The 16,381-nt window shown below is 39.4% G+C and overlaps 1 protein-coding gene across 2 annotated transcripts in view; it reads right to left on the reverse strand.

Moving 5' to 3' along the window:
- Nucleotides 1-16,381, reverse strand: part of igsf11 (immunoglobulin superfamily member 11) — a 117,797-nt gene that overhangs the window by 58,859 nt on the left and 42,557 nt on the right. The window lies entirely within an intron of this gene.

Here is a 16,381-nt window from a genome sequence, read left to right on the forward strand (position 1 = left end):
ACCATTTGAAAATAGATAGTTTGAGTGACAACTAGCTATAATGGAAAAAAATGAGAAAACAAGCTTTTTGTGCACAACAGTCACTTTGACACTAATCATTTTTGTTTGGTGGCGCTCTGAATTACGGTAGACTTAATGTGAATGGCAGCACAGTGAATGACTGGTTAGCACGTCCGCCTCCCAGTGTTGACGACGTGAGATCGAGTCCGGGCTTCGGCCTTCCTGGGTGGAGTTTGCATGTTCTCCTTGTGCCTGTGTGGGGTTTTTCCGGGTACTCTCCGGTTTCCTCCCACGTTCCAAAGACATGCATGGCAGGTTATTTGAACACTCTAAATTGTCCCTAGGTGTGATTGTGAGTGTGGATGGTTGTTTGTCTCTTTGTGCCCTGTGATTGGCTGGCAACCAGTTCAGGGTGTACCCCGCCTACTACCCGAAGCCAGCTGGGATAGGCTCCAGCACCCCCCGTGACCATTGTTTCTTAAGCGGTTAAGAAAATGGATGGATGGATTAATGTGACGCTTTGCTCATTCACAACGTCCTAGAAAACGTTATATTTCCTAAGATCCGCCATGTTGTCATGTCATTATCTCATTGAAAAGAGATACAATGCTGCCATCTGCTGGCCATAGTTAGTGGGTGTTTTTTATTTTATTTTTTCATCTTATTCATGAAACCAGACGTTGCGCTGCCCATTGAAAAAAATAAATAAACGTAGTTGACGTCAATTAACGTTGATGGCGGTATTCTTTGGGATTTATGTTATTGCTAATTAACATTAATGGCACTATGCTGGTCGGGGGGGTTCTTCTAGCCACTACTCCAGTGGTTCTTAACGTGGGTTCGATTGAACCCCAGGGGTTCGGTGAGTCCGTCTCAGAGGTTCAGCGGAGGTCAAGACATACAAATGAGTGTCTTGAGCTATTTTCGTCCAGCACAAGTAGTTATCTAGCAAACTAAAAAAAAACAAAGATAGGGAATACAAGAACACATTTTGTTCACCAATTAATTCTATAAATATGTCTTGAATTTGAAAAAAAAAAGAAAGAATGGTACTGTGAATGTGCATAGGAAACTGGTGGGGTTCAGTACCTCCAACAAGGTACGAGCCACTGCACTAGAGCTTGAGTATAAGGAACCCTATACAATTGTGATCAGAGAAATTTGCTTGGATCGACAAGAAAATAACTTGTGTTGGTTATCCTCTGCCGTTGAACAGAGAAAGGCATGCCTCAGGAATGCATGTGCAAGTTTTGAATACCAATTAGTACCAGCCCGTTCTCTAATATTCTGCTTGCGGTGCTGCAGCCTCCCCTCATTCGTACAAAGAAGCAGCAGCTACAGTGAAGATAAAAGGGAGTGGCGGGGGGAGGTGGTAGTAACTCTTGTTTTAATCATGCTCACGTTTGAAGAGTTTAGAGGGCAGTTTCTACAAAGTTGCCCAAATTGGTAGCTTTGATACTTATCGTGATTTTCACAGCGCTTCAAAATGTCTCGTTAATTGTGTTCGGGAAGACAATAACTTCAGTCTGAATACAAATTTGACAGAGTTGAGCAAAGTGATTAAGCTCAATTAAAGTTGGCCTTTTTACATTTTGACTGAGATTTACATCGATGCAGTCTGAAATTGTTCCCTTCTGAAAACTTTTACCCCAATAATAAACACATTGACTTAGACAGTCTGTTGGAGTTCATAAACAGCAAAGCCAATCCTTTAACCTAATTCCATGCCCTCACATGGTGAAAGGAGACATTTGTCCTGGGGACAAGCAGGGGGAATGATCAGCACATGATGCAGACCCATTCGACAAAGTTATGCTTTTCAACATGCATGCTGCTACATGGAAATATACAAACACAAAAGACAGTGATTTGTTAATTTAGAGGGAAGTCAACCGCCTATTTTATTTTTTACAATATGTTCTATGCAGCCCCACTACTCTAAATATTGTATTCTGGTTATTATTGTGTTAGTGGAATATAAGTTAAGCAGCAAAATCCAGCCGTTTTTATCCATCACGGGGGGGGGGGGGGGGGGGGTGGTGGTTGGCCATTTTGCCACTTGCTGTCGACGGAAGATGGCAATCAATGTTGCTCAAGTCTCAGGTAACAACCATTCACAGGTGAGCTGTATAAATGCAATATTAATCACAATGTCATGTTTACGACTAATGAGGTCACATATAACATATTATTGTCAATAAATATATTATTGTCAATAAATGTTTAAGGTTGACAAAAGAAATTCAAGCACAAATATGTGAAAAGATTCTAAGGGCAGCCTCGGGTGCAGAATGTTAACTTTAAGTCAATATATATGGTACAATCTAACACTTTTATTTTGCAGTTATTTCCACATCACGCAAACACTCACTTCTCGTATGCATCCCCTGAGAGGCTGCGATTCCGCGTTAAGCCGGGGATCATTTTCAACCCCATGCGGAGGTTTAATTGATACATCGCCTCCAACACATCCCATGATAGCTCCCCACAAGAACCACAAAGAGCTAGGATAACACATGCTAAGTAAGGAGCTATTACAGGTCTGCCTAGAGATGAACACTTAGACATTCCAAGTATACGCTCTTAAGGGAAGGACATAACTTAGCGTGCATGTAATCCTACACTGATGGCACTGGAGCAGGTGGTCTTTTTGTCATCAACAGACTGGAAGACAGAAAAACAGGTAGCTGTTTTAAAGGATTCGTCAACCCAGTGCTACATTTGTGGCAGTAAAAAAAATAATGTTATCGATCAGTGTTGTGTATACTAGGGCTGTGCAATTAATTATAATTTCAATTATTACACGCCACAATTACAAAATCAGCTTAATCATACAAAAAAATATTTTTGAAATGTTTAAATTCATACATTTGCAACATTTTTTTATTTTAAAATATCTATTTTTAATAAATTTTGTTAGTTATAGTCTTTCAAATAATTTTATTTATTTTGTATTTTTTGTCTGTGTGTTTAATAATTTTTTTGTTTTGTACCAAAAAATAAACGATCATCCTACTGCACAGTGCACACGTTGCACTCCAACTTCAAGTTTTTGCCAACATAAATAAATAAATAATATTATAAATTCTGTTTGGTCCAAAAGGAACATACATAATTATAGTGTTTCTATTTTTTTTAATTGGTCTTAATATTTTTAAATGCTTCAAAAAATGGTCTTGTTTTGTACCAAAAAAGAAATAATCGTTTGAATAATCGTGATTTCAGTTATTGCCAAAATAATCGGGATTATTATTTTTCCCATAATCGAGCAGCCCTAGTGTATACTGTAGCTTTCCCACACTAAAATGATCAGACATTCATTAGGTGAGTAACTGCAAGAAGATGGCAAAAGAGAAAAAAAAATGTGCTTGATTCATGCATTTTCTGAATATTAAGGTGATGTAATTTCCATCCAATCCTCGAGATTTCACACTAGAGCCTGTGAAAAATCATACTTAAAGGGGCTCCAGTAAGCAGGGGCTTAATTGGTAGTGACGTGATGCGCATAATGTCTGCTACCTCGCCGAATTAAATACACAGCACTGGCTTCAAAACACACACAAAATACAGACATCGGCACAGAAAATGAGGTCCGACCCGTGTGAAAACCATTTAGAGACAATCACCTAAAAAAGTTTTAAGGATGCAGTGCAGTGAAAGCAATATACAGTTTGCACTAGTAGGCCATTAATGCAATGTCCTAATTATTTGTGTATGTATTTTGATTTTATACATAGAACATCTACTGTATTGTTGTCATGGCAACACATGATCACCCTATTTGACTTCTTTGAAATGTTATGAATCAGTCCGCACACCTCTGATGTTGTTTTAGCTCGAGCATTGAAGGCATAATGTTAACGCTCTCATGTGTGTGTGCGTGTTCTGTGTGTAGGGAAGGTCAGCTCTGAGAGAGAGAGAGAGAGAGAGAGAATGGGGTGTGGCACGCAAGTTATCCTTTATATTGCTTTCTTTCCTCAGTAAGTATTCATTAACACTTAATCATTTCACATCCTGTACCTCAAAGCCATCTTAACGAAAGAGCGCTTTTGACTGCTTGTTAACCTGACGACCACTGATTTATTTCAGTCCTCTTTGACTGATTGTGTTCTATTACGGTGAGGCTTCAGCATGTTAACACTGGAACCACGTTATGAATTATAGTGCGAATGATTATAAGTGCAGACTCATAGATTCTTCCGGTAATGAACGTGTCATGTGATACGTGTCATGCTGTGCGTCTGTTGGACTGGTAAGAAAGCCATTTATGTATTCACAGTTCACTCTAAGCTGATTAACGAGCTTGGTGATCACTGGAAAAGACTAATTATTTTTGCCTCGTTGCTTTCTTCAGCATACTCATGAGGAGAGCGTTCTCTGGTGGGAATATTATGCATATTAAAGAGTCTTCATTACACATATTTGCTTCATTAGTGAAAACATTGCGAAGCTTTATTTGACTTGATTATCTGCTGTGTGTGTTTAAATTTAAATATTGAAGGTTTAGACTATGAATGAAGTAAGTTGTAAGAGGCTAAATACAGTTGAATACCAAAGAAGTGACTATGAAAATAATTTACGTCATAACTAGAAGAAGCCACAAACAATGTTGTGCAAGTTTAAAAAGCAGTTGATCATAGAAACTCACAAAAGGTTGCATGGATTTCAACATTCTTGGCTGTGAAAAGAAGACTTCCAAGATAGGTAGGAGTTTCGGGTGCCATAATGGTTTCACAGCGATTCAACCACTGAATTTTTGGGCAACTTTAGTTATATATTTCATTTTATATATTTTTCCATTTCTGGTAACATTATGAATTACACTACTTTTTTGACTGAATTTTAGACTTTTAATGCAGATCACAAAGTTGAGCGCATAATATGTGTGTGTACCTAATTTTGTAGCTGTTGAGTGAACTAGTGTTCATTTCATCAACTAAAACTAAACAAAAATAATTTTGTCAACACATTTTTCACTGGACTAAAACTAGACTAGACACTAAATTAAAAAAACAATAACTGGGACTAAATCCATATGCATTTTCGTCGACTAATGAAGACGAGACGAAAATGTACTTCACTTAATAAAAACTGGACGAAAATCTATGGACATTTTAGTTGAACAAAAACGAGATGAAAATTATATGATTTTGTAAAATCTTGTCTGCTAATTTGTCACTGTGACACTGTCATGTGACACACAGTGACACACCCCCTTTCAAATCTGCAGCTCGCGAGTGCAACATGCACATACACATGGGACAGACAGGACGGTGAAATGTAAAAAAAGAAAAGAAATGTAAACTATTAGGGGTGGGAATCTTTGAATATCTCCCGATTCAATTCAATTCCGATTTTTTTGGGGGGGGGTTGCGATTCGATTCAGAACCGATTTTCGATTAAGACCCATTTTTGATTCAAAATGATTTGATTGACAATGATTTTTGCGTCAATCTATAGATGTGCAAGGAATTATAATGATCTACTCCAGTCTGACTCGCTAATGCTAATTAGCGCGCTACTCGTGGCACTTTTATCACTCAAAAGAACGGCTCCACACTGCAAAAAAAACAACTTTTATGGGAATAACTTGATTGTGACTTTTTCCTTCTACTCTCTAATGTGGCTACAACTTAACAGTGTATTAGACCACATAGAACCACACCGCCCTTCAGTGGCCAAATCGGGTACAACATGAACAGCGCTTCAAATAAAGGCATAAACAGATAAAGGCAAGACAGTATAAAATAATTTAAATAAAATTGATTTTGGGACATTTAAAATCGTTTCTGAATATTACTAAATGAGATTCGCGATTCTTACGAGAATCGATTTTTTGGCACACTCCTATAAATTATAGTATAACGTAACATTAATTCAACGACTATAACATTCCAACAAAAGCATTAATCTGACCGCTAACTAATGCTGGCTAACTTACTAGCTCATAGCATGGAGCCATAGTAGCCACTTGTTGATATACTGTAATTTTGCTATTTTTCATCAAAAAGATGAGAGAACATTTTATGTGAAATAGTTTTAGATCCAAAATGTTCAACATAATCTGCTTACAAAAAAAAAGGGGGGGGGGGGGGGGTAAATGATTGTCCTGAATAAAACTAGACTAAAACGTTGACATTTTTGGGTGATTAAAACTAGACGATTATGTTTTTTTGGACTAAAATGCTAGATTTATAGTGGACTAAAAATTAACTAAATAAAAATGGGATGAGGTTGACTAGTTATGATAAAAACTAACAAGCGTGATTGAAACTGGACTAAAACAGACTAAATTTAAAAATGGCAGATAAAATTATTACTAAAGTGAACAGTACTTATTCACATATCCGCCATCCACCTAATGGATGGAAACAAACGTGAGACGACGCATTTGAGACACATGAATCCGGAGGTATGTGGAGACGTCTGGGAAAAGGGTCGGATTTAGAACTGAGACTTTGAAAGACACACAGAGCGGGACTTAGCTTGGCATTTAAACATGACAAAGATGAAACTGTATACCGTTTCTTGGAATAGCCCCTTCACTTAGCGGCGGCGGCAACGTGATCCTCTCCTCACTTTCAGCGGGGTCAACGAAGCGTCTCGCACCTTCTCGTCTTCTTACTCGCAAATCTCCCTCACATGTAAACTAAATTGGTTTGTATTACCCGTCCTGGTGCGTAAAACTCTGAAAATAACCACTCAGATGCCGCAGCTGTTATCTGTAAATAGGATCCGCATCTTAAGGTGTCTCGCAAGAAATTATACAGTCAAATGCAAAGTGCTAACAGGTGAGTATAGACTGACTGCTTGCGGTGAATTTTCCTTTTAAAGTCTCTATTATACTTATTACTTATTAGCTGTATATTCTTTGGACACAGCACACATGGTGACTTAAACATAGGTTAGAATTGATGCCTTTACTGCGTATCCAATAATACAGATGCATTTTACCCGCTTCAGGTTCGGAACAAACGATGATTCCTGTTCAAATTTATTGGGATACAAGAAATGTGCTCCTAACAAATTGATCAGCTGTTATTTGTGCAGATCGTTGAGTGGAATGACCCGCCACAGCCTCATGCAGTTTCACAGAGGCGCAGCAGCCAGGTCTCCAGAACATACAGCCGCTCACCTTCATGCCACAATTTCAAAACAGCTGGGACAGGTCACAACCTGCAAAGATTGCCAACAGTCCATTATCCAAGTGGCCAGATTAAAAAGCTGCACACCAGAACAGCTTCTTGTCAAACCACATGGGATTGAGCCAGACTGCCCAAAAACAATTGTATTTCAAACTGATATTTGATTACATATATGTCAACAGGTTTGACAAATACACAATATTTTGATTTAGCTTAATACATTTTCTTTCTCCTTTCTCCAAAAACTACCTTTTGCATCATCATCAAAAAATGTTTAGGTTCTGTTTTTCCTTGTGTGTCTCCCTTGGTCTTGTTAAGTGTAATCCCGCCCTTCCTCGTGTCAACCAATCAGTGCCCTCAGCCACTTGTGTCTTGCCCCAGGTGTGTCTTGTTGTGTCATTAGCGTGTGTGTCTTTAGTCTCCTGTCTCCCCTCTGTGTCGGTTCATTGTCATTTCCCTCTCGTCATGCAACCAGTTTTTGCTTTGTTGTCTTCCCCACGTTTTGTTTTCTCTTGCCATTTGGAGTTCGCTTTTGTTTTGTAGTAATTAAAGTCCTTTTTTGTACATCACTTTGCCTCCTTGCCCTGCTTCCCTGCGACTGGGTCCTCCACCAAACTTTGCCTTCCTGACAATGATGAACAATGTCCTTTTTTTTGTATTATTATTATTATATACATGACTGGTTAAGCCATTGTTCAAAACGAACAGCTCAAATGAATATCTGCTGTTATCCAGTGGTGAGTAGAACGGTGGGCCACCTGGTCTCCTTCTATTTCTCTCTTGTCCCATTACGGGTCACCACCAGTGAAGTCTATCTTCATCCACCTCTCTAACATCAACTGCCCTCATGTCTTCCATCACTATATCCATCAACCTTCTCTTAGGGCTTCCTCTTGCTCTCTTTTCCGGCATCTCCATACACATCAACTTTCAACTGATATACACACTATCGACCCTCTAGACATGTCCAAACTATCTAACTCAGAGGTTTTCAAGTTTGGTCCTCGGGAACCCCTATCCAGCCTGTCTCCCTCCTCCAATGCAGCTGAATCCAATGATTAGCTCAACAGCAAGCTTTGCAGAAGCCTGATAACGATCCTGATCATGAATCAGGTGTGAGAGAAACATGGACGAAAGGCCGGTTAGGGGACCGGACTTGGGCTCTCACAATGTCATCTGCAAACGTCACGGTCCATGGGGATTCCAGCCCTCACCTCATCTGACAGCCTATCCATCAGTATTGCAAAGAGGAAGGGGCTTAGAGCTGATCCCTGATGCACTCCCATCTCCACCTTAAACCCCTGTCACACCAACAGCTCACTACTGTTGTGCTACCCTCCTACATGCCCTGCCAGATTTTCTCAAACAGTACCACAATTCCTCTCTGGGTACCCTGTCATAGGTATTCTCTAGATCAGGGGTGTCAAACATACGGCCCGCGGGTCGGATTAGGCCCACAAAGGGGTTCAATCCGGCCTGTGAGATTTTTTTTGTAAAGTTAAAAAAACTCAGCCGGCCACAATCAAAACATAGAAATTAATGATTTCACAAGCAGGCCTGGCGGCACGGTGGCTGACTGGTTAGCACGTCCGCCTCCCAGTGCAGAGGTTGTGAGATCGAGTCCGGGCTTCGGCCTTCCTGGGTGGAGTTTGCATGTTCTCCCCGTGCTTGCGTGGGTTTTCTCCGGGTGCTCCGGTTTCCTCCCACATACCAAAGACATGCATGGCAGGTTGATTGGACACTCCAAATTGTCCCTAGGTGAGATTGTGAGTATGGTTGTTCGTCTCTGTGTGCAATGCAATTGGCTGGCAACCAGTTGAGGGTGTACCCCGCCTACTGCCCAAAGCCAGCTGGGATAGGCTCCAGCAACCCCCGCGACCCTTGTGAGGACAAGCGGTTAGGAAAATGGATGGATGGATGGACAAGCAGTCCTCAGATGAGCAATGCAACTTGTGCAAGGAATCGTCCTGGATGTCATTATTTTACACACAATTTAAAGTTACGGATTGTTTAAAAAAAATGTTTTTTGAAAAATCATACACTGACATAAACGTGTTCAATACAACACAAATTCAATTACTGGTAACACAAATACATATGACAAGGATTAATGTCCTTATAACTGTGCCACACAATGCATTCTGGGAACAATATATATGCAAAACAGCTAGATTTACTACGTCCAGAACTCATATAGGTAACGTGTTGCCGCGTTTCATTTGCATTGGTGTTTTTTTTTTGGGGAACAATATGATTACAGTTGAGCTCCGTAATTTAGGGCTGGCCCACAAATAGCAAAAATCTGCGTGTAATTGACGGAAATTGTTTTAAAGTTATATACCATTATTTTACCAATCCGGCCCACTTGATAATACAAATGCGGCTCCTGAGCTAATATGAGTTTGACACCCCTGCTCTAGATTGACAACTAATGCATAATGTAGTTCCTTCTGGCCTTCTCTGTACTACATCAACTCAATCAAGGCAAACAGTGCACATCTCTCATATTCTTCATAGGCATGAAACCATGCTGTTGTTCACAAATGCTTCTGATGACAGAGCTCAAGTAGCTCCCTTAAAACGTTCAAAGCGCATGCTTTGCAATATTCCTATCTTTTCACTTTAGTATATTAACCCTGTGCATGCTACAGACTTCACACAGCATTAGTTAGGAGACCAACCAATGGGTTAGCTGCAAATAGACTCAAGCATCCTGTTAGCTGTTGAATTACATACAAAGTGATGACAACTCATAAGAAAGTGCTAATTCCACCACTGGGTGTAAAAAAAGCCTGTGAGATTTCAGTTAAAAAAATGTTTTTTTTACCTATTCTGATCCAAGAACATGCAATACAAGAGACAGGAAGATGTCTCATCAACAGCCCTCCTGTTAGGTGTTGTTTCAAGGAAAGCGCTTTTTTAACATTTAACAGTTAGAAGGTGTGATAAATGTGGGTGGAGGAGGGGGGGGTGTTGAAGAAGCATAAATAAAACACCTTGTGAGTGTGAGGTAAAGTTTGGACAGTCAACCAGTGGACGGTGCATCCATCCGTGCGTGTCGCTGCCACACTTCATCTGTTGCCAAATATGCTTTAAATATCAATGCGCGGATTTTCCGAGCAATAGACGCCACACGTTGGGACAGCGAAGAATAGCAATATCACAAAGGCGACCCGAAGCCATTTTGCCAGCAAGAGGACAAGCAATGCAAGCCCAGCAGGAAAAGTGCCTGAAGCGAGGGAGACGACTGTGTGATTGTGTGTGTGTGTGTGTTGTGTACCCCGTACACTGCTGCACTGTACTCTACGACTGCCCCGTGACAAAGCAAACATGCAATGAAAAGCCATCGATGTGGCAGAAATCAGCCTTTGTCAGCTCTAAAGCTTTACTGTATATCATTAAAGTTACTGTATTCAATTTTGGGCTCCCTCTTAATTGGATAGGAGGTGGAAACGGGTGCGCATGTAGAAGCTGACGCTGAGCACTGATAAAAACAAAAGGCCTCCAGCCTCCCTTTTATTCTCTCTCCACATCTATCAATCCATTTATCTCGCCGTGATCCACAGTTGCCCTCTTGTTATCACACATCCACTTGTTATTCGCATCCTTTCATAACACAGAAAAAGCCAAGAGGAAAAACCAGAAGCATCTCACATTCAGCATCAAACTTAAAAAACAAAACACTTAAAGCTACAGTTGATCGTCATAACAATAATCGACATCTTAAAACTTACTTCTTTTTTTTTTTTAGTTTTGCCTTTGAGCAGATTGTTGCATTTTTCTACTTCCAAATAATGGCATTAATCTAGCATGGCAGAGGCCATCTGTGGTTGACATCAGAAAATGGCTGCTCACACGCCGTCTGTGGCAGACTAACACCGGAGGGCAAAGACAAGAGCAGTGGCTCGTCTTCTTTAGCCTCTTTTAAAAAACATTTTCTTTAAAAAAAAAAAAAAAAAAAAACATCCATCACCATGCAGACATTTGAAGAAGGCCTTAATAGTTGAACTCTCAGAAGATGTTTGAATAGCTCCTAAATCATTGATTCCAGTAGGGTTAGGTATCAATTTAAAACTTTCATATCAGTTTAGTTTAAATGGGAAGTCAATTTAAATAATTTACAATAATAGCTCTTTGCACCCCGAGTCTAAACACGGTATTCTGATTAACTCATTAAGTCCCCAAAACGTGTAAAAACTTTTTTAAATACTTTGTCCTTCCCTCTCAAAAACGTGTTTACATGTTTTTGTTTTTTTTATGCAAGAACATAAAGAAGGCTTTGATGCAGCTTTTGACATGAAGAGGTGGCTTATAGCAATGGTAGTTACTAATTAAAAAAAAAATGGATGACAGCAGAGTATAAGAGATCAGACAAGGCCATGTTGCAACAAGCTTTTTGTCAATGTTTTCACCAGGAATGTGAATATTGATGAAACTTTTCTAATGCTAGTTGCTGCACAACAGAAACAGATACACTGATGTAAGATGAGACTCTAATCTTTCTTTTGGTAGGTTACATGTTTCACACAATATTCTTTGGGCCTTGCAAAGTCAGTCAAAATCCAGTAAAACAACCAGGAGCGAAGGGGGTTGCTTCAGTGAAAATGGCTGGGAGTGAATGAGTTAATATTGTGTTCGTGGATTACGAATTAAGCAGCAAAATCTCAGGTGGGCGGCCATTTTGCCGCTTGCTCACAGTTGCTTTTTTTGTTGCAGTTGTTTTTTGGATTTGTTCATATGATGTTTACAAGCTGAGCCGTGATTGGTCGTTACCTGAGCCCTTGAGCAACTGTGATGTGATTTTCAGTCGACAGCAAGTGGCAAAATGGCCGCCCCCTGGTATGAATAAAAACGGGTGGGATTTGCTACTTAATTCATATTCCACAAACGCAATATTAATCAGAATACTGTGTTTAGACTTGAGAGGCTGCATAGATAATCTAAAGATTGTTTGGGTCAACTTTGGAAGTGGAAGTAAAAACAAGAACAGGAAGATCAAAAAAAAAAAATCTGACAGAACAAGTTGCAGGATTCGGATAAAAGCAAGTAAAAAAAAAAAGTTGCCCTCCACTATTCCACTATAAAGAGATACTTGTACAAATGTGGTCTTCATAGAAGAGTCTTCAGAAGAATATCTCCTCGACAACCCCAGCACAAACATCAGTGTTTGGATTCGCAAGTGAACACACAGACAAGCCTGGAGCATTTTGGAAACAAGTTCTGTGGTCCAATGAGGTTAAACTACAACTTGTTTCTTGTTATGCGCAATAATACAAATTTTTACAAAAATTTCAATCCCCACTTGTAGGGTGTAGAATAATCATACCAGCTATTATTATTATTATTATTATTAATGTCGCAAGATGTAATGGAATCAAACTATGACCCATCAGTCTTTGCAAAAAAAACTCATGCATATAAACTAAAGTCCGGGAAATGCTATTTGTGTAGCTACCTCACATTTTCAATACTTTGTCAAAAAAAAAATAGACTTCGCCACACAGTATCCACTTGCCATTACTGGTCTGTATAAAGGAAGTGAAGGCAGGAGCGGAATAGCACGCATTGCCTTTCTCACCCCCCCGCTGTGCTTTTCCCATAATGCTGAACAAGGGCAGCATCGTTAACACACAGACCTGATAGATGGCTGGCTTGGCCCTCCGCTGCCTTGCTTTCATAAACTAGAAAATAAAACGACTACACTGCTGTTGAACCTTTCTTTATGCTGCTTGCACAAGTCTCAAAGTGACTGGTATCGTTTGAAACATGATGCAAGCAATACAAGTGTATTGAGTGGAAGTATGATGAAGGTAGTGGTTCCTCTAGTCCAATACACACGGGCCATTAAACTTGAGCAGGCCATCGTTTTAAAGAAAGAAAAGATTTTCTATCTATATCTAGCATCGGTTCAGTTCATCTTCTGCCCTTTCATACCCAAGCGCAATACATCTAACAAGCCATTGGTATTGTTATATTTAATACGAGTCACGTGGGAGAATCGCACAAGTTCACAATGTCCCTGGTTGTACTTTAAATTGCAAACATAAAAAAAAATGGAAAACAGAGGTTTTTATTAGGGGTGGGAATCTTTGAATGTTTCACGAATCGATTCCGATTTTTGGGCCTGCGATTCGATTCAGAATCGATTTTCGATTCAAAATGATTTGATTGACAATGATTTTTGCTTAAATTTATAGATGTGTAAGGAATCGTAATGATCTACTCCAGTCGGACTCGCTAATGCTAATTAGCAAGCTACGCGCGGCACTTTTATCACTCGAAAGAACGGCTCCACGCTGCAAAAAAAAGCAACTTTTATTGGAATAACTTGATTGTGACTTTTTCCTTCTACTCTCTAATGTGGCTACAACTTAACAGTGTATCAGACCGTGTGGAACCACACTGCCCCGAAGTGGCCAAATCGAATACAACATGAACAGCGCTCCCGATAAAGGCACACACAGACAAAGGCAAGACAGCGCTCCCAATAAAGGCACACAGACAAAGGCAAGACAGTATAAAATAATTTAAATAAAATCGATAAAATCGATTTTCCAGAAGAAGAAAAATAAGAAAAGAAAAAAAAAATATTTTGGGACATTCTTATGAGAATTGATTTTTTGGCACACACCTAGTTTTTATTGTCTGTCCAAGACATATAGTAAAGGGGAAGACCCACTTTATGGCGCTCCACAGACGCTTCATGCTTAAGGGGCTCACAATTAAAACATAGTGGCCTCCAGCGTAACCAATGTGCTCATTATACTGGACATACACATACAGTAGTGAGTACTGTAGGTGCTTTTGTACACCAACACTCCACCCCAGTGCTTCTCTCTTTCACACACTTGACTGCTTGATAATGCCACGTTTAAATCTCACTTCACCAACATATAACAAGGGGAGGTTGTGTGCGTGTGTGTGTGTGTGTGTGAGACAGTGGTATGCGCCTGTAAGTAATTGCCTTCTTCTCAAGCTTTGGGTACTGGAAGGGCAATTCCTACAAACTGAACTCAAAGATCCCACTTCATATCCCCGGGGACAAAGAAGATGTATTTTAAAGTGTCAGACCAGTTCTATCGTTTGCAGCCTAGCAACAACAGGGACTCCATGTTTAGAATTTCCAGACTACTGTACTAGCTCGTAAGCTGGGAACCTGTCTAGGGTTCACACAAGCCTACCAGCTTCATACCTCACCTTTTGGATTTCCCACCTACTGTGACAGTCCTGGAGACGGGATACGCTCACACGCTCACTTTTCTGCTGCCTGCCTGTTCACAACCTACTACCCTTCACTCTTGATTTTTTCTTCGGTCCTCCCTCACCGCCTTCATCGACTCCCCCTCTCTCATTTCCTACCTACAGCGGTGTTGGTGGTGGAGTGGAGTGTCACCTTGTGCTGAATCCACTTGCTTGTGGCAAGATGATGATTAATAGCAGAGGAAACCAAGGTGGTTGGAAGATGTGGTCGGAGGAGGACTAGGTTTACAAATCAGTTGTGGACAATGTAAGAAAGCAGTGCATGGTAGCTTTTAGGTCCACGCAAATGCTGCAGGTTGTTTTCTCTGCTTGTGATCTTCTTGTTCCTGTCTATATTTCGCATAATATTGGATTTGGTTTATTCCGCATGAACAAAAGATATTTTCCACAAATTGGATTTAAAAAAGGGGGGAAGTCAACCCCAAAATATTTTTTGTACAATATGTTTTTTTTGTTCTATGCAGCCCCACTATTCTAAATACAATATTCTGGTTAACTCATTCACTGCCATTGACGGCTATAGACGTCAAAAATTCATTTGAACTATTTCTATTAGTTTAACATTTTTACACTTTTGTTAACAAGAGTATGAAAACCTAAAAAAAAAAAAATTTGTACATTTAGAACAGATATAAAATTTGGGACTAATCATGAGTTAACTAGTGAAGTCATGCAATTAATTATGACATTTTTTAAATAATCTTTTGTTCATTTGTTCTTTTTTAAAAAGTAATTTTATTTTTTATTTTAATTATCTTTTTCTTTCCTTTTTCAAAATCAGAAAGAAAAGATTATTAAAAATTAGGGGCATCAGGCGATTCCAAATTATTCATCATAATTAATCGCATGGCTTCACTAGTTTAATCACAAATTTTATATCTGTTCTAAATGTACAATAAAACGTTTTTTTTCTAGGTTTTCATACTCTTGTTTACAAAAGTGGGAAATAATGTTAAATGAATAGAAATAGTTCAAATTAATTTTGGACGTCTATAACCGTCAATGGCAGTGAGTTAATATTGTGTTAGTAGAATATGAGTTAAGCAGCAATTTTTTTTTTATCAATATCAGAAGGCGGCCATTTTGCTACTTGCTGTTGAGTGAAAATGACATCATAGTTGCTGGGGTCTCAGGTAACAGCCAATCACAGTTCAGCTTCAGATGAACTATGATGTCATCTTCAGTTGACAGCCAGTGGCAAAATGGTCGCCCCCTGAGACGGAAACAGCTGGATTTTGCTTCATAACTCATTTTCCACAAATGTAATATTATAATTAGAATGTCATGTTTAGACTAGTGAGGTCACATATGACGTATTATTGTCAAAAAATGTTTATGGTTGACTTCCCCTTTAAACCATTCACACATTAAAACATGAAACAAAAATAATGACATTTAACCTTCTATCCGGTCAGATGTTCGGTCTGTAATGACTCTCTATTATTGTAAGCATTACATTTTACCATTATGTATTGTTTAGATGAATCACCCAAAATCATCTGCTATCGTAATTTTATTCTGCCAAATATTGGAATATGCATGGGCCGGGACCTACTTTTAATGACTCATGTTTATTTGAATTGTGAGAGATGTAACTGACTTCAGATGATGTCTACAAGATTGTAATCGCAAGATCACTTCAACAGTGAACAACTTGCCAACTCGTAGTGGGCAAAACTGTTGAGTCATTGAGCAGATGTCTGTGGCGTATACGCATGCTGTATGAGCAATTCAACGCAAGGCGGACAAACAGATTGTCCCTTGAGCATGCTCATATGTCAGGAATATAGCAGCTACGTAATGTTGGTCCTTTCTTCCATTACCCAGTGAACATATTGAGTGTGGATGGAAAACTGGATAACTACAAATTAAGGTCAAATATGTCATTTTTGGTAAATTGGTGGGGGGGAGAAAGTTCACACTGTAACATTCACTGTTGGTTGTTTCACTTTCCACAAACATGGATGTTCCCTTGG

Source organism: Vanacampus margaritifer, chromosome 5 (assembly GCF_051991255.1).
Source record: "Vanacampus margaritifer isolate UIUO_Vmar chromosome 5, RoL_Vmar_1.0, whole genome shotgun sequence".
Lineage (NCBI taxonomy): Eukaryota > Metazoa > Chordata > Actinopteri > Syngnathiformes > Syngnathidae > Vanacampus > Vanacampus margaritifer.